Source organism: Phyllostomus discolor, chromosome 7, assembly GCF_004126475.2.
Source record: "Phyllostomus discolor isolate MPI-MPIP mPhyDis1 chromosome 7, mPhyDis1.pri.v3, whole genome shotgun sequence".
Taxonomy (NCBI): domain Eukaryota; kingdom Metazoa; phylum Chordata; class Mammalia; order Chiroptera; family Phyllostomidae; genus Phyllostomus; species Phyllostomus discolor.
Window position 1 is genome coordinate 16847119 of NC_040909.2, and position 20384 is coordinate 16867502.

At 37.5% G+C, this 20384-nt stretch overlaps 1 protein-coding gene across 9 annotated transcripts in view; it reads right to left on the reverse strand.

The window, feature by feature from the left end:
- Window positions 1–20384, reverse strand: part of RBMS3 (RNA binding motif single stranded interacting protein 3) — a 623271-nt gene that overhangs the window by 65920 nt on the left and 536967 nt on the right. The window lies entirely within an intron of this gene.

Sequence of the window (20384 nt, forward strand, 5' to 3'; positions counted from 1 at the left end):
CTCCTTTTTCCTCCACCTACTAGTCTGCCTTAATTGACTAACCTAGGCAATAGAACAATATTTTTTAAAAATTAAAAATTGCCCTGGCTGGTGTAGCTCAGTGGATTGAGCTCAGGCTGTGAACCAGAGTGTCGCAGGTTCGATTCCCAGTCAGGGCACATGTCTGGGTTGCAGGCCACGGTCCCCAGCAACAGCATACTGATGTTTCTCTCTCTCTCTTTCTCTCTCTCCCTCCCTTCCCTCTCTAAAAATAAATAAATAAAATCTTTTAAAAAATGATTGCTGGTGAGAGACAAAATTAGTACAATCCTTTAAAAAAATTAAAAATCTAGGGTTGGAGGGAATCTTTGACATAATTCCAGTGTTTTCAAGATGATGATAAAGGCAGAAGTTCATGCTATAACAACTCATTTAAATGCTCTGTGGTAATAACATGTTATTTTTTTCTGTAAACATTGTTGTTTCACTATGTGACTCCCCCCCCCCATACATGTAAGTAAACATTCTGAAGAAATAAAACGAGGAGAGATGCAAGTAGACGACAGGCTCTCAGACCCCAAACTAATTACCCACGAGCAAATGTTTCCTAAAATGCTTTTGCTCAGGGTGATTAATTCCTCATGTTACTTTCCAAATTCAACTTCCCAACTGTATCTGTTAAAAGACCAAGGCAATCACTCAGCCCTTTTTTATGGGCTCCTCCCATGAATATGGGGGGAGAACAGCAATTGAGCCAGATATTTGGAAATGCTTAATATACAGATTCAGCTTTGTTCCAAAAGGCATTAGGACTTTTGAGCTAGAATCAATCGGAAAATATATGTGTTATTTTATAGGTCTTTAGCTTGTAAATACACCCAGTTGCGGATTTGTGTTGTTTGAAATTTATGGTGCTTCGGTGAATTGTTGTTCATCAGGATGCCTCTTGAATGAGAAACATGATAAAAACTTTTACATATAACTCAGAGACACATCACTTTTTCTTCCTGCTGTCTGCATTTCTTTAGCAAAAGCATCTTTATTTTATATTTTCAAAAAGGCACTTACTGGGCTTCATTTCAGGTATTTGCTGTGCCAGACCAGAAGTAAACACTTTAAGAAGAGCTGCAGTTAGTTCTTAAATCACTTAGAGAAAAACCATATAGAATAATCTCCGAGTTAAGACAAGTCCTAAAGCATTTTTTCAACCCCAAAGTGGTACATTCACAACATTTTAATCCTTAGCAGGTGCAAAACTTCAATACTTTTCTTGAACTTGAGACTTAGCCTATCTTTTTAGAATATTTGCCCCTAGAGATTCTAACATAGAGCTAAACTGTCACAGTCCTGGAAACTTCTCAATTTAATCAGTCTGCTGTAGCCACATAAAGACTGTTTGTCATAAATCAGAGATAAAGACCAAATTGTGTTTGGTAAGAATATTTTCTTCACAAAGCCCTCGGGGGTGACCTCATTCCCCAGTGTTTGGAGAGGTAGACTTGAGTCTTTGTTTGGAAGGCAATATGCAAATGAGATATGTGAGTATGTGACAGATGAATCAAACCCATGCATGATAAGAGTAGAAGGATTGAATGCCTGCATTCGGAATTAATTTAGGAAGGACTGTCTGGTTTCTTTAAAGAATCCTTTCTCAGAAGGTGTTTGGGGACTCATTTGATTACAGATGCCACAGAATGAGTGCTGCTTCTGTGTACAAACTGAACGCCTGACAATCAGAGGGAAGAGTGGGGAGGGATGTGTCATAATGTGGAATTGTAAGTAGCAGCACGAGGCACGGGGTGTAAAAGAATCTAAGGGAAACATTCTTTTCCCAACCAAACTAGTCATTGCAAGTAGATGAACAAAATAATAATAATTCTTGGGGGATGACTGGTAAGAACATCCACTCTTGTTCCCATTCAGTGAAGATGGTCAGTGAAACAAGGATTCCCTCCTACATTATTAAGAACATAAATTCCTTAACAGTCTCAAGGGATGAAACAACTTTATAATCAGTGAGTAAGTTGGAAGTATAGGCACCAATCTCTTGGAGAAACAATTTTTTTATGACACTTCACAGGGAAAGATAACTTAAAGACTTGGAAGTGTTCGTTATCTACAACAAAGAATGGTGTTTGCTAGACAAGTCCCTCATCACAGAATGTCCTTTGTATTCTATAGGACATTAAAACATGGACGAGAAAAAGGATGGAAAGAACATAAAAGGAAAAGAAAAACCTGTGACTGTTAAGGCCAAACTAGTGGCCTCAGCTATACTCGTGCCTCATTAAATATACCGTCAAATCCATTTCTTACCAACGCATTTAAGCCATAGACTGCAGAGTGTTTGTGACAGATGTTGCCAGCACATTAAGGGTAATTTCACTGATTCAAAATGTATAGAATGTTCTGTCTGACAGAGTTTGCTTGGCAAATGGCAAGGCAAAAGGAAACAGATTTTTCATTTTAGCATCTCTGGATGTCTGGGTTTGCTCAAAGTTTAAGCTGCAAAGAAAAATACTATAACACGCTGTAATTCCACTAAAAAGCACAATGACCAAACAGCTGATGGAAATGTCTGCTCTATTTTAGCCACTGCCTCTGCAAAAACAAAGCTGCTCACACTCAAGAGATGTAGGGCGGATCTGGTCGCCCTAGTTCTGAAATAAACAATTTCAACAGCAATTTGGATAAAGTTTCCAAAGATCCCTGATGTGGAGTAAACATAGCTGACCTAAAGCCAGAAAAGCATCTGCGTTGTTAACCTTCTGCCAATAATTGAGAGACATTTTAAGTCTTGGGGAGCTCATCAATATTTTAATTTCCCAAATGAAATATAAGATCATTGGCAAATAGGGGAAAACATGCGTAGGCTCTCTTCCAACAGAAGCACACATAGCTGGCTTAAAACCTATATTACACCGTTGCAATTTGCTGATCAGTTTCCCTGCTTTCTCTTATTTCCTCTTGATCTCCTTTAACACAGCAACCTGCGATCCTTTAAAATGTAAATCAGGCCGTGCCATTCCTTTGTTCTAAATCCTCCAATGGCTATCCCTCTTACTCAGGGCAATGACCTAACCAGGTCCTACATTAACTGGCCTATTGTTTCTTTTCTGATTTCATTCTCCAAGTGGTTCACTCTGCTTTAGCACACTAAGCTGTTTGCTGTTTCTCAAGTAGTCCAAATAGCCTCCTTCCTTCATTACTTTTGAATGGGATTCCCCTCTGGTTGGAATGTCTTTCCTTCAGATAATCTGTTCAAATGTCTCTGATCACCCCCTCTTGCCTTCTTCAGTATCTCACTCAATTTTCCTTTCTCCTGCATCACAAGCGCCACTAGGTGATGACCTCGCCTGTAGTTTAAGTCAAAACTTCAAAAGTAGGTTCTCGTGACATCCTCTGAGCATGTAGATTAAGTCTTGCCTAATGTGAGCCCCATCCTTGGACTTTTATATGAGGCAATCATGACTTTATTACAATATCTGGCAAACAACATAGAAGGCATTACACATGAAAAACATCATTATCATTAGTATATTTTAATCATAGTTTATTGTTCATATTTTAATGTGATAGAATTATATAGTAATGAGTATTGGCAGGAAGAAAAATTGTAATTTGTATAAATAAAAAAACCAAGAAACATAAAAAAACCTATATTAAAGCCAGGACATGGACTACAGTCTACAGTGCGAAGAAGCACCTGTAGGAATCTTCCGTTGACCATCAATATTCTTGGCCAGTGACACTCCAGCTGCAATCTGTGGACCTGCAGCAGCAAACTAAGGACCAGAGAAAACATCAGAACCCCTGCGCTTTGTGTTTTGTCATCTGTGTTTTAACATCTCCAGATGACTTTGATGCACCCTCAAGTTTGAGAAGTCTGCTTTGTTTATAAATTGCTATTGTACAAACCCATGTTACAGTTCTTCAATATGAAGAATTGGCTGTATGTTATTTATACCGTTTCTTAATTGTGTGTCAAAAAGCAGCCTTGTGATAAGGCATGAGGCTTTAAAGCACTAATCGCATCATGTTTTGTTTAAATATGCAAAGAGAACAAGCCTACATTTTTGATGAGCTGAAATGGGCAATTATCTGAATAATTCAGGCCTCTGCCTGATGACCTGACATGTTTCCATTTGCTCAGTCTCTCATGGGTTGTTGGACATGTGGGAATTCTTCCCACTTGAAATCTCGGCAAGGCCTGAATTTGAAATCCTCAGAATGTAAAAGTAAGAGGGAAGAAAATGATTTGGATAATATAAGCAAAAAAAAAGAAAAGAAATATTATCCCCTTTTTCCCTTTTGTTGTATGTAGATGCCCCTGTGAGCACATACCCTCTTTTCCTGCAATGACTTATGCAAAACTATAGGAGTTTTTTTATAGTACTCATTTAACATGACTTCAAAAAATATGGTTTAAGGTTATTTGTCTTCTTTCTGACCTTTATGTTTTTCTGCCTCTCTGTCAATTTTGTAATATTTCTAAGTTGGTCAGACAATCGTTTAGTTGAGTTTGTGTACACCAGACTGTCTTCAGCACAGGGAGAGTGGAGTGCAGAGAAGGATGAGAGCTGACAAGTACACTAGTGAGTGGAAGTGATTGTCCAATAGCAAGGATGGTTTAATGATATGAATGGCATAAAGGCAGTCCTTTGAATCTGGGAAATAGGTATCCAAATGCAGTGTCCCGCAATATTCCTGTGCAACATTCCTTGATGGATATGCAGAGATGTTTAATCTTTTTCACTGATCTTGGAGTGGGTGGTTTTTAACATTTCATTTCTTATTTTTAGTAAAGGAGGGTGTTGGGTGAGGTTTATGAAGGGCTGCTGCCTTGGGATGAGAGGAAAAAAAGGAGCAGGAAAGTCCTCCCCCTTCCCCTGCCCCCGCCCCATCCTTAGAAACACTCATGAATCCTCCACAACCTTACTGAATTCCCAACCAATTTAGAGGGGGCAACCTGACTTTAAAACAAATTATAGTTGAAATCCCAAAAGCTGTGGCAGAGCTGGCAGATATGACTTCAATTTTTGAAGCCCTTTGGAATGAGCTCAGACAAACACGGGCAGTATGGGAACATGATAAATTGATGAATCATGATAGTGAGTGGGAATCAAGATGCCCCTAGGACTCCAATTCAGTCCTTAATCCCTTCCTTCCCCTTATTATTCTCTAATTGCTTCTTTCAGTGTTATACCTTCCAAGAGGGCCAGGGTTATGTTCACACGTCTTTTGTAACCCCTGTGAATAGGAATTGCATGCAATAAATATTCAGAACAGGTTTTGTGAATTACTTTCCTATGTCACAGCCTCTAATTGTTCAGTTAAATTCAAAACAATGGCTAATACCTAGCAACATTTTTTATTTAGAATGTTCATACTAAGAGGGCTTAAATCATGCCTGCTAGTTCACCACTGTCAAATTATAGTGTCTTCATCCTGTCTACAGTATGAGGCATATAACACATATATAATTCATAAGTATTGGTTGGAAGAATGATGACATAACAAAATTCCAATCAAAAGGCACTGAAAAGTACACGTTTGAGAATACTCATCAAAAGTGGAGCATTCCAAAGCTCTTGAGAAAACTTGGTTTCACGAGGGTCGGTTTGAAAACCATGGCTCAGCACACATACTTGTGCATTTATTAATATCTTCAACCACCATAGTCTTAAAAGTGAGATCAGAAATTCCCTTGATGTAAAAAGTTCTATTAATATCACCATAGCATATCTGTGGAAATTATTAAAATAAAAGGTATAAATCATGTGCATATTCTCAACCAGGGTTGATTTTGCTTTATCTAGAAGGGGCATTTGCCAATGTCAGGAAACATTTTTGGTTGTCAAACTGTGGAAGGGGCGTGGCTGACCCTGAGAGGGTGGGGTCGTGGTTGGTAGAAGCCACTCTTCAACACACAGGACACGTCCTCACAACAGAGAATTATCCAGCCACAAAACTATTAGTGCTGAGTGTCAGAAACCCTGGCATAGGCAGGCACATATTTATAAGCTCAATTTACACCAAATGAGAGATTTGGAACTGCAACAATTAGAACATGGCACAAAATATCTATCTACTCTCTGCTCCCTGCCACTAACGTCAAATCTTAGCGTCTACACTGAAATTCTATTCATGATATAAACCAGTTTCTTAAACACTTGACATCAAAATGATATCAAAATCAACTGTCTAAATCCTATAATGAATGAAAGGAAGTAAGACTGTTATGTGACTTTCAGTGGCTATATGATAACTTTTTAGTTCAAATTTATATTGCCATTTATCTTAGAGATATGTCTACCTAGAGTTGTTTTCTGTTCTCTCAGTTTAGACAAATTAGACTCCATTGGTATAATAGTTGGATGGCTACCCAGAGATGTGTAGCTGGGGGGTAAGGGTATGATTTTTAGATGTGGGGCATTTTAGAACAGTCATGTAATAGTTTATCTAAAGAGAGAATATTAGCCGTAAAAAGTTTTTTTCTTTTTCTACTTAAACATTTTTAATTTCATGTGGTTGCTTTTTCACTCAGTTATCATTGATTGAAATTGTTTTTAAAATATGTAATATTACAAAACATTAAAACCAAATTAGTTTTAACCATGGAGTCCCCTTCAAAGGAATGCTAATTAAATACCATGCCTATTCAACTGTGAATAATGGTTTCAATTATTGCTTAAGTACCTATTTGTACAATCATGTCATTTTGAATAAGAATATAAAGTAAATATGTCACATTGAAGTATTTCTTACCAAAGCAAGTACATAGATTATTAGAATTCTCAACAATGCTTCATTGAATCCTTTAGAGAGTTTTACGTTTAAAAGTAATCTGTTTGACAGTGACTTTTGATGTTTTCAACAAGCTTCTTTAGAATTCTAATAGATCCAAATGTAAATATGGTACATTATTGATGGAGAGTTGAAAACTTGAAGATGTGGGCCGTGATGGTCAGATGGTTTTGTGGACTGAAGTGCAACAGAACAATTAGCTCTTGCGTCATTAAACTTGTTAAAATGATAAAAGGAATTTCATTATGCATGTGGGTTACTATATTCTTTTCCTCTCATTTTTCTGCTCTATGGGATTATAGTGGCCGTGCCAATAGACATATTAAGTGTGCACTGAAGGATCCCAAGTCTTCAGTGAGCTTCTAATGGCTTCAGCAACAAAGGGTGAATTTATGTTCATTGGCTTCCCATTCTGGTCCCCTAATCAAGTGTGGCTCTCAACACAAACGCGTGTGCTACAAAAATCCACGTGGTATGTTCTGAAGATATGAAGGAATCACACTGTTTATGTAGAAAAACTAATGGTGCAACCCAAGTCCTTTGTCTTTACTTTGCAGGATTCTTTTTTTTTTTAAGATTTTATTTATTTATTTTTAGAGATGGAAGTGAGGGAGATAGAGAGAAACCCAGGCATGTGCCCTGACTGGGAATCAAACCTGCGACACTTTGGTTCGCAGCCCGTGCTCAATACACTGAGCTACACCAGCCAGGGTGCAGGATTCTTAAGGTATATGCCTTCCTCATACACATACACAGTTCCAAAATTATTTTAAAGAGATTTGAGAAAATAAAGATTAAAGGCCATTAAGCTATGACACTTACCAAATGAATGGGTTAGTCATAATATATTTCACTCTCTTCTCTACTTTTTAAGATACAAAGAAAACTTCTGTTATCTACTCATAGAATATATAATACAAAAATTGTATCAGAGATATGGAGGACAGCTCCTTACCATTTTCCTACCTTAAAGATAACCCCTTAAATATGTATATCCCTTTAAAGATGAGCAAAATTGGGCCCTGGCTGGTGTAGCTCAGTGGATTGAGCGTGGGCTGCTAACCAAAGGGTCGCCAGTTCGATTCCCAGTCAGGGCACATGCCTAGGGTTGTGGGCCAGGCCCCAGTGGGAAGCATGCAAGAGACAACCACACATTGATATTTCCCTCTGGGAAGCATGCAAGAAGCAACCACACATTGATATTTCCCTCCCTCTCTTTCTCCTTCCCTTCCCCTCTCTCTAAAAATAAATAAATAAAATTAAAAAAAAAAACAGATGAGCAAAACTGATTGTCATTTTTCAATCCAAGAGGGAATATAAAGGAGACCATGTTAAATTGCCTTGTCTACCAAAACACAGCCTAGATCAAATTTTTATAGCTCAGTAGTACCTGCGAGATATTATTGTATATTGGAAATGTCACATATTTAGGGCATCAGCACTTTTGAGCCAATGACTGTTGTAAGACAATATGTTTGAGGAGTTTAGACCATATAAGGCAATGCAGTGATGGGATCAAAGTAGTTTCTATTCCTACTCGTCCTGTCCAGAAGAAGTTATTTAGATTGAATGAGCAGCAGGGTTGCCCACAAGACTGAGCTTTCCTGTTATAGTCCCACATGGCATCTCCACAAGAAGCCTCCTACAGCTGACTCCAGGATCGCCTCCTTAGCATGACACGCAGGCTCCAGAAAGACGTCCTGACTTCCAGTTTCCCTTCCAGTCTAGTTCCCCAAGACTATCCACATCAAGCTGCTCCTCCCACCACGCTGAACACCTCATCCTTCTCTGACCCGTCTTTCTTTCACGCTTTCAGTGTCTCTGCCAGGAGTTCCGGGCATCTACAGCAGGTGGGCAGGTGTACCCCAAGATCAAATGGTACATTCTAGGGAACGTTTCCCGTGTTTGATCTGGGTTGTTGGGCATTTGCTTCTCTCATCTGTCATGACATTTGGCACACACCTGGATCATGATCGTACTTTATTTCTCCTTTGGATTTTAAGCTCGCCGTGCCATCCATGATGGTTACTCATTTTCCAGTGGGTTCTAAAGCCTAGCACAGTGTCTATCATAAAATAGGCTGTAATGGTGCTGAATGACGAAATGAGTGAATGGCAGTTGCCTATCGGCCGGGGCATTCATGACGTTAAAGGGACATAAAAGCAACAGAAACTCCAGGCGGACACTGGACAAAAGGATTCAATGGAAATAAGCAGTCCCTTGACTGGATAACAGGATGGTCTTAAAAATCCATCCATTCAATACTTTGTTTTCCTTTAAAAGTACACACGTCTGGCCACTGCTGACTTGATGTTCTTGTCATTTAGTATGAGAACTTCTGGGCTTCTAAGAGGCACACACTCCCCAAGGAATTGTAATGTTGGAGATCACTACAGAGTTTCCATTCTACGGAGGACTTACCTATACCTCGTCACAGGATGCAGTTTTTTTATATATGTGTATATCACGGTCAAGGCACTGACACAAATGCTACGTAAACTTTTTTATTAGGGCTTTCTCATGCCACAGACCATTTAATAGCCACGTGTCTGCCCAAGGTTGTTGTCAAACCTTGCCATGTGATAAGATTAAAAAATGCTTCGCTCACTTACACAGTAATCACTCCAAGCCGATTTTCAACATACAGAAAGTTCAAAATGCACGTCAGAAGCCGTATTCTAGGCCGGCCTTTTTCCAAATGATCAGGCAAATAGGTTTCCCACAGATGTCTGAATATTTATGGGGTTTTGTCTGGTAAAAGGTTTATCTCACTTTAACCAGCACTCAGGACAGTGAGCTGTCATAGAGCTTCTCATTAAAAACTTCTCCTCACTGACAGAGAGGCCCAAACACCTGGCTGTGAGTCGTTTTCAAGGTCTTGCAGGATCTTACTGGTGAAGGGGCCTGGGAAATTACTTTGCAAACCCCAGGAGTGATCAAGAGGAGAAGCTGCCCATTAGCCTACTTATGGCCATTGTTTACAGTGCAAATTGCCCAAATATGTCACAAGGCACCTTGATTCTGGCTATTACTAGGGAAGTAGCTATTCCTTGTCCTGCAATTCACTGCAAAATGTACTTTATTTTGTGGTCCCTCAGAGGACATTTCTGGGCTATTTGTTTTCTCTTTTAAGACATTTTTAGAAATTTGCCTGGTTAGAGCTGGCAACTCAACTAGACCTAAGGGTACAAGTGTGAAGTCAAGATTCAATTAAAAAAAAACTAATTCACTCCCTTTAAACTACATTTTCTGTTAGTACTATTGTCACTAACACGTCTCAAACTCAGTATATATACTATTGATGAAACGTTCTGAGATCTAACGCTGAAATAAAATACGTCCTGATGGAATGGCCTTCTCCTAAGGCTAAAAATTTACATATTAGCATCCAGCCAAGATATATTCTGAGGCCTGCAAGATGTCCATTCATATACATACAGTTGTCCAGTAGATGAGACGAAAACCAATTTTGTTTCTTTTCTTCAGTGTCCTGTTTGTTGTAGAAGCTTATAAATCAAAACATCTTTTATTTCACATAGATTTTATTGCCCTTTCTCCTAAACAGTAATGCTATAATAGTCATTGTGACTTTTCTAAGTTCAGTAGATTGGTCTTAATCCCTCTGGCACCTTATTCCTCCAAATGTGGTCCAGGACCAGATAGCATCACCTGGGAGCCTAATACAGAGACTCAGGTCCAGCCCAGCCCAGCTGAGTCAGGTTCTGCAGCTCAATAGGGTCCTCAGGTGAGTCCCAATCAAGGTCAAATCTGGGTTTTTTTTTTTTTTATGTCTGCCCTGTCTCTGAATACATTTTTTTTATTGCATTGCTTCTAAAGAGATTCTTGGTTTGTTTCTTAATCATTTTGTTAATTCCTTTTGCAGCTCCTATTTTAGGGCCAAGAAGCTTCAAATAATCTTGGTAACATTTAGTATTCTTCCTAGAAATGTGTTTTAACAACACACAGCTAGATATTTAGTTCAGTTTCTCAACAGTCCCTGTAGGATTTCTGCCTTTATCAAAAAAGTCTTCTTTACAAAAAATTTTCTTTTATTTCATATGAGACGTTTTCATGGCAACCCTTAAACTAAAACTTCCATCCTTCCAAATATTTAACATCACCAAAGAGTGTGAAATGTCTTTTATGACCCAGTGTTAGAAGAGGTGCTATAAGTTTTAAGAGGTATAGAGTAGTGAGTCACGTCTTTATATATGCCATAAATATATGATCTTAATACGATGTTAGAAGCAAAATTCCAAACTATTGCTGCTTGTTAGGCCCTCATGGAATTAATCAAAAGTACTCAAGTTAGTTTCAAAGTTACAGTTTTTAAAAGTTCTTTGTCGTCTTGACCTTTTGTCTGAACTCCTGACCCAAATTTCCAATTGTTCACTGAATGTAGCATCTCAGACAACTCTAAGCAACCACACCCCATTCTGAATATTTTCTTTCCCTTTCTATCCTCAGAGCATATTCTTTCTCCTCTTTTTGATTCTTGGAATAACATGGAAAATTCCAAGTCATCCTTGCCTCCTCCTTCTCTCTCATTACTTTTAACAAACCCATAGTCAAGTCTCATCAATGCTGCATCATAAATGTCCCCAAAATCTCTCCGCCTTCCTTTCAAGTGCTACTGACTAGGTTGAACACTTACTATCTCTCGTTAAGATTAATCCAATTACTTCCTGGGGGGGAGTATCTCATACTCTCTCCATGTGTTATCTACCTTTCCCTACAAAGTGAATCCTGCCTTTTCAATGTATAATTAAAAGAAAACACACTACCTTTCCTAGACTCCCTTGTTGGTAGAGATGTGTGACTTCTGCTAACCAGAAGCACTTGCAAAGGACTTATATTTGGAAGAGAGTTCAAGGGGTGTCGAACTCATTTTAACTGGGGGCCACATCACCCTCTTGGTTGCCTTCAAAGGGCCAAATGTAATTTCAACTCCTTAACAGTTAAGGAGTAGGTACATTTATACAGTCCTAAAATTATTTTGGCCCTTTGAAGGCAACCGCGAGGCTGATGTGGCCCCTGGGGAAAATGAGTTTGACACCCCTGGTTTAGAATAACAGGCTGAGGGTGGCAGGGACAGTAGCACCCCTTTTGGTCTTGCAACAGGAGACCTAGAAGTTTAGTGTTGGCTAATATTCACCATGAAGTTGCTATCAGTGGATCTATAGTCAAGACTTTTCTTTCTATAGCAACATTATGAGAGAAAAATATATGTGAATTTCATTGCTTTTAATTTTTTAAGGTAGATGGAATGAGAAACTAAACTATTATCATTCTCTTATAATAGTTCACTAAGATATTTTCATTTCCTATTATTCTTAGAAGGAAAAAAATGACTTTATGTTCTGCTAGCTGGTATTCAAATTTTGAAGAGTTTATCATCATGTGGCCGTGATGATACACCCTTTTTATATTACTATTTTAAACTTCTATGAGAAATAACATAGCACTACAAATACATTAAACTTACTGCAAAAAAAGTACGCTCTTTTTGACTTTTCAACCACCAGCTGAAATGAAGCTATTGTATTAAAGTCATTCAAGAGAAAAATATTCAGAAGGAGTTTTTTTCTTAGTTCCCCCCCCCACCTTTTTCTTTTAGCACTCCTTCCATTTCTTATAGATTATACATGCAATAGGCAGGGAAAAGGATGTTCAGCAAAATCAGGCAATTCGACTAGCGTCAGAGATTTTTCAATGTATACTTTTGCTTTATTTCACGCAAGAGCAAGTCTGAAGCCATCTGCCTGCCAACAACTACATCCTTCATTCCTGTTAGGGAGACAGAACCCCCACCTCCTCATTAAAAGGCAATCTTCAAAGGGACATTGTTTGTGCTTATTCCTGTTGTGGCAGATGTTTCGTATCATCTACCTCCACATGCGAACTCATCTGTAAGGGCCTACCCACTCTCCGCAGCCAGCTGTGGAAATAGCTCCAGTGTCATCTGTGGCAGCTCTCGTTCCATTCGTCTGACCTCACCAAAGACCACATCCAAGAGCAGGAAAAACAAACAGCCCTGATAACTTCCTTGAAAACATTTCCAGGGCAGAAGATAGGCCGGCTTTAGACAAGAGCTCTTTACAAAGTATGTAACAAAAGGGAGGCGAGCTTATTTGAAACACTCAAATGTCACCAAGCTAGCCAATCGAGGTAATCCCTAGATTAAGGAGTAATGAAGCAATAGCATCTGTGGGCATGATTCAGCTGAAAACATCTGGTTGACTCAGAACCACTTCAATTAGCTGGAGTACGCATCCATCAACCTTTTTTTTTTTCCTCTTTTCATTGTATAAAGTTCCCACGAAGAAATGTTTACACCACCAACTCATCCAACTCTTTGAAATACTGTGAAGAGACTATAACATCTTTCTTAGATGAATAGACAATGAACTTAAATTGTTCTGTAGTGGAATTATACCCTGATGTTAGACTATATTTTAGGAACAAATATTAATCTGCCTTTTAAGCAGTCTTCTCCAGGCTTGCTGGAAACTGACATAGCAAGGCTTCTAGCAGTAAGAATCACATCACTTTCCAACACTGACGGGGCTGCTAAAATTATATATGCCAAATGTCTGAAATGATAAAGCCTGAATAATTTTTAAAAGATATTTTGTTGATATTTAGAGTGTAGGATCAAGAACATTAGTCCACTTATCGATTTACTAATATTGTACTTTCTGAGGGCCTGTTATGGTTTGCCCTGGAATAACAGAGTTCAGTAGCTACGTGACTTTAATGAGATACGTTTAAAAAACAGGTTTCAAAAATGTAATGTGGACAAAGGGATCAAGAACATTAAAATTTGCCATAGAAGTAAACACGATTGGCCATTCCATGCCAATTTCTGTCTTCAGTTATTCTAAAATTTTGGCCGGATGATTGCTAACACTCTACTCCTGGAGTCCCAGGTGAGGGCCACGGCTTGCGTCTCTCCTACGGGCGAAGGCGTTCTCTCGCAAGCCTGGATATCTTGCTGCAGCAGGAACTGTGGGCCCTGGAAACAGCCTGAGACCACCAAGTAGGTGAGAAAGAAATAGCTCTAAAAGGGAGAGAGAATTGTAGATTGCACGCCCATTAGATTGGGCCTAACAATTACTTAATAGTTATCTTAGTTACCAGAATCAAAAGTGCCTTTATAGGCTGAGGTTTGAGGTCTCCTGGGATGGGTGAGAAGAGTTAGCAGTAATTACAGGTGGGTTCACTTCTGTTGTCGATCATAGCTCACTTACGGAGAGAGCCTCAGCTCTCCTTAGCTCTTTCAACAATGCCAATATCGAACCCACTTGTTAATTGTTATTATTTTATTATATCATTTCTCCTAAGAATTCTCTATGCACCCCAGAAACAACTGTTCAATTAATAGCTTTGAGTACTTGCATGGCAACAGGGTAGCAAACACCGCTAACCCTCACATTCCATGTAGCAGCCTATTCTAACTATGGGTTATTTTGTCAAATGAAAAAAAAACACACAAAAAAAATCTAATTATAATTCCATGGTTTCTTCATAGGATAGACCGAATAAATATTAATATCCAGTGGTCTTGGAATAAGGTTAACTTTTAAAAAAATTATTTTCGCCCTGGCTGGCGTAGCTCAGTGGATTGAGCTCGGGCTGCGAACCAAAGTATCGCAGGTTCGATTCCCAGTCAGGGAACATACCAGGGTTGCAGGCCACGGCCCTCAGCAACCGCACATTCATGTTTCTCTCTCTCTCTCTTTCTCCCTCCTTTCCCTCTCTAAAAAAAAAAAAAAAAAAAAAAAATTATTTTCACGCATTGCACGAAACTCAAACTTAATTAAAAATAGTGAAACTTCATTGGTTCATAACAGTCTCTGTGGGTTTTAAAACCATCATTTCTTTTACATAGCATTCACTGGGGGACATGATGAATCAGGCAATACATAATCAAAGTAAAAATAAAAATTGTGAGCTAATAATGTATCAAAAAGACATAATTTTGTTCCATACCACTTGGTAGCTGTATTGTGGACTCAGATGAGTAAAATGAACTTTTTAAGATATTTTGGAGTAAAGGTAATAGGCAAGAAGGTGGCGTGCAATAATTTCAGAAAAAAAACTATGAAGATAAAGCTATTTTTGATTTACCATGCTTTTTGAGAACTAAATGCAATGCTTAATTTAGCATTCTTTCAACACCTACGTTAAGACCAGTAACAAATTTATCAATTTGCTCACACCACAAAATTTTAAAAAGCCAAAATATGAATGAGTTTCCTCAGAATCAGGGTACCAAGAGATATACTGCTTCATTTCAAATACGGAAACTTATCAGCAACTGTAAGTGACAGTCTAATTTTTCTGATCAATTTTGATACTAACCTATGTGGCTAACTTTTAACAGGCCAGTGAGGATCTTACTTCTTAATACTGCCATACATGACCTAATTTATAAATCTGATCTCCAGATGTGGTGCAACATTTTTCATGTAGGTATGTTAAAAAAAAAAAACAACAATAAAACAACAACAAAAAAAACTAGATAGGTGAATAATGGAACAACCAGACTTTCTGAGGATTTCTAGGGCTAACACTCTAAAATCATATCAAATCAACCAAATTAGATCATAATTGTTTTCCTGACATTTGGAAGTGGGGAGAAGCAGAGAGATCATCCAGTAAAAAAAAATGTGGAGACAAACTTTGCGAATATAGTGGCAGGAAAGTTGATGAGCTATAGAGCTTAAAGAAGCAGGTAGAAATGTCTCAGGCAATGACCTTAGCATCATTCAGCCTGGGCCCTATGTGAGAGGGAGACATGGCTTGCACCCACCTCGACTGCCTGGCAGCTACGTAGGGATCCCCCAAACCTGCTCCTTGGAAGCACTTAAAGTATCAAAAATAAAATTACATCCAAACCTGCGTATTTTGATTATTACTACAAAGAGACAGGGAATTACAATGAGAATGTAGAGAAACAATTGAAAAATTATAACCAGGATTAGCAACTGTAGCAATTAATGAGTCTACAAGCTGTGCATTAAGCAGGTGTTACACTCATCTATCTACAAGCGTAACACCTGCTTAATGCAGAGTTTGCACAATTTGAATTAGAGTTTCTAGAGTTCTGACAGTTGCATTTTCCTCCCTTGAAAGCTTTATTCCTTCTCTCTACTTCTCTGAGAAATTCTGTCTCTGATCATTTTGTTTACCTATCTCTGATTTCTTGGAAGACAGGATGCAATACCCCATGAAAATTCAATATTGATTTTATGTTCCAGAAGGAGTGGGCTGGTGCCCACCTTCATCTTTCACCTTCAGTGAGTCAGAAGAAGGTCAATGAAACCCACTGAGGTTGTTTCTGTTGTGTTAAAGTTTCCGTGTTTGGCAAATGATTCTCAGTGCCATTACAGTAATATAGGATATTATGCAGAACCTCCTAAGTAGTTAAAAATTAATTTAGAAAGCCTTAAAACTCAAGGAGGAAATATTTTATTTTTATTAATATTTTTTCATTTAAAATATGAAAAGGGGAAACAAAGAATTAACTTTTTTGGTTTTATTTTAGTGATTATTTTTATTTTTGCTTTATACAATAGATGCTATCTGATATAAGGAAAATTAAAAAAATATTATTCCTTTAGAAAAAAAAAACTATTTGATTTGGGTTTAATTTGAAACACCTTGATCTTTTTGAATTAATATGTGGGGCTGACAAAAGTAAGATTCTGGTTTTTAATACACGATTAAATCAAAATTATTATACAATGCTCAAATTACTTACATCCATCAATAACAAACTAGCCTACATGTGGAAAAATGGTAAAGGATTTTAGCATATGCTTTCAGACAGTGATCTATTTGACATACAAGTTGGCCTAAAGAAAATACAACCTTTTTTTGTATTGTGCTTTCATGGAATTTTCTCGTAGTTATTTACTATGTGCTTTCTCTGTTTTAAAATGCAAAAAGTGTCATTAAATAGATAACTTAAAAAGCTCTACAATATTTATAAGCCATTTCCAATACTTACGCAGATTGAAAGTGAGGGATATTTACCTCAGACATCATCTAGCATTATATAATTTTGAAATAAGGAGAATTAAATTCTGATACTATTTGGCAGAATGTGTCTGTGAAAATCAAAGCTTTTAACTAAATTGTATGAATTCCTTTCCACTTAAAATATAATGATGGGAGTGCTAAAAGCTTTAATAAAAGACCTTCTAGTAATCTAATCAGCATCAATGGACGAAAGATAACTCACTAATATTTTGTGTTCTATGTACAAAAGGACCCAATTATAATATTTTATTAATCTGTCAACTTGATTTACTCTGGGTTAAACTATATAACCTGATATATAAAATTTTAATGAAGAATCAAGCTAGATATAATGAAACAGAACTGGTGTTAACTGGATTGAAACGTACCTGTCTCGGTTCTGACACCAACTTGTGTGATATCAGAAAAGGCAATTAACCTCTCCGAGTTTCACTTCCCTCATCCATAAAAAACACTACCTTACAATACTCAGGTTTACATTTTGTGTTAACATATATAATATTATCACAAGAAGACAGAGAGCAAAGGACTTCTATGTAACCCAAATAGGCAGAACCCTATTCCAGAGACAGAAAACAGTGAATTTAAAAGATCAATGCATGATCTTTTGCTGATGCCTGAAATTCTCTAGAAGTTTCACAAACTTTTTGTTTCATAGTAATGGAATAAATGCACATGCTCAAGTGTATTTATTGGTAAGCCCATCCACATTAAAGTATTAACGACCAGGTCAAATTCTTCCAAAGACGTTTTCAGAGAAGCATACATGCATTCGTTTGACAGAAAGGCTGTTTGCTATACTTCCTGTGTCCCCCTTCGGGCTCCCACTAAACACACAAACACACACAGACACACACAGTCACCCACAGACACACACATCCTCACTCAGGGCTCATTGATATGTGCACCCAGAATAACCGTGAATCTTTCTTAAATAAAGTTCATATTCCTTAATATACTCATTTGATTTCTCTAATACACCATCAGTTTCATGAGGAAGGGGACTGGGCTGGTTGGCTCTGCATCCTATGCCTGAGCGTGGGACAGCGCACAGTGGCCTCTCTATAAACACTGTTTAAATGAAAAAGCAAAAGGAGAAGAATGAGCTTTTGGGTCTGAGTGTCTTGAAGTAAGAGCACTGTGGAGGAGAGGTGAAGGATGTTGGAAATAATAGATGAGTTTCCCCAAGACAAACTTTACCTTCTTGACAATTTCATCAAGATCGACCTCAAACATGGTGTGTCAGCATATTCCTTGTTACTTTATTAATATTTCACCTGTTGGAATGTAAGTTCCATAAGGGGAGGAATCTCTGTTGTGATCAGTTTTGTGTTCCAAGTTCCTAGAATGGTGCCTGACACTTGGCAAATGTTTACTGAATGAATAAATAAAGGACTTCAGGTTTATTTTTCCAAATATGCCTTAAAACCAATCTAACATTGTTGTTATGGAAAAAAAAAGACTGGATAAAAAATATCTAGTTTTATTTTACTGCTATCATTCTTCTCAGATACAGGCAACAGAAATCTTCTGATTCTACCAGAAATATTCCAGAAGTTAATTAATTACACAATAACCATAATTTGAAGTTCTCGAGTCTCCCTTTGGATGATTCTTAAATACCTTGAGATCAATAAAAGTTAAGACACACTTTATTCCCCTAGGGTGTATCATTAATTTTCAAATGCACATTTTTATGGAAATATAACCCACATGTTTCTGATTCATTTACATTTTTAGTGTTCTATCACAACTGAAGTCAGACTTATATGATAATTAAAAGCCTTCAGGAGAAACGTGTTTCTCCTGAACAACTAATAAGTAAGTTTCTAATGAAAGCAATATAAGGAACATTCAATTACTTTCAGATAGGTTCGAAATCATGTTTTTTTGAGGAAGTTGAACAGTTAAAAATTTTAAAAGTATGTGCTCCATAATAAATATTCACTGAAGTTAACTAAACATAATCAAGAAGAGGAAATACACCTTTCACAAGTGTTGTGAGATTTAATAATTATCTAATGAATTTAATCTGTATGAGACCTAAGGTAAATGGAAAGAGAGAAAGATCTATCAGAGATTACAAGGATATAGGTAAAAATAGACTTTCATTCTTGCATACTTTTGACTTTGTTAGGAAATCCATACTATAACAATTTATTTCCTTTTCTAGGGCAGTTGGAAGAAAAAACTGTGTCAGCCAGAACATTTTTCACCAAGTGTCTGGCCATGTGTAATAAAAGTGAGCACGAGCAAATGATTGGATCATTCTGATTTACGTGGGACTGTCTACATAACTTCATAAACAAGGGTAATTGCTACTAACAGGGCAGCCTTGCTGAACCATGGAAATCAGAATCATAAATACTGGAAACACATTCCAGTCAATCTCAAGAGCAGACTAAAGCTACATGCTCTTGCATGCTCCAGGTACAGAACTAAGAGAGTCTCTTAGTTCTCAACAACTAGGTTTTGTTGTGAGAACTGCAAAAGGCAGAAAATTGACAAAAATCTTAGAAACTGTTCAGATGTTAATAAATATACCATACAGATATAAGGTGTACATTTGAAACATTTACTTTTGCTGTATTACAGATAATATCCCACTGAAGGACCCTCCTGCTGATTGTTAGCCAGTGAGTCATCACTCTCACCAATTTCAGACTGATCCTTACTTTTAGAATACAAACATAAAGGAAAGTAAACCTTTGAGCCACCGTCTAATTTGTAAACACTTGTCTAGAGATATGGATATCCATTTAAGGATTCTTGGGAAACTTACTTTAAACTTTCTGATCTTTAAAATTTCAAATAAGAAGGGAGAACACCCTAAGAAACATTGTGCATAAAATCCTCAGGGCATGGGAAAATCCCATAGGAAAATGTGATGTTCTTCAATAATTTCGCTCTCACTTTCCTCCTATGGAGCCTTTTCAAGTTGGCCACTGGAAACACTGGAATGATTGAGTCATTCTGAGCTCATAGTTTTATGATCAGTAAAAGTGGTTCCTATTTACTAGCATCAACCATGCCATTAGAGAAAAATACAGTTGAAAGTACCAAGGACAGGATAATCCAGAGAGGTATGACATAATCTATTCTTGCCAATAAAATAAAAGAATTTTTAAAAAAATTTCAGAAAAATAAAGAGATCATCCTACTCTAGAAGGATCATGGTTTAGAGTTCCTAATTCACAGGGACTAACAACGAGATCGCTAAATCTAAATACAACAGTGCCTCTCTGGATGCCCCTAAGGGCCTGATGAAAGAGCTGATTGCTTCCTTAGTTCGTACCAGGCCAGGGGTTGCTGCTGTGTTTTCATAATTTGTTGCTCTTCCTCTCCCTAGATTAGTGGCTATAGAGAAAAGGAGAGTTAATGAATAAAATATCTTTCTGAGACATTATGCAGGATTGGAATGAAACAGTTTTGCATAAACATATATGGCAATTTCTCAAAATTTATATCAACTCCTAAACTTGAAAATGGGCTGCATTAGATGGCCTCTAAGATTGCTTATAATTTAAAGCGTCTATCTCTATTTTTCAACT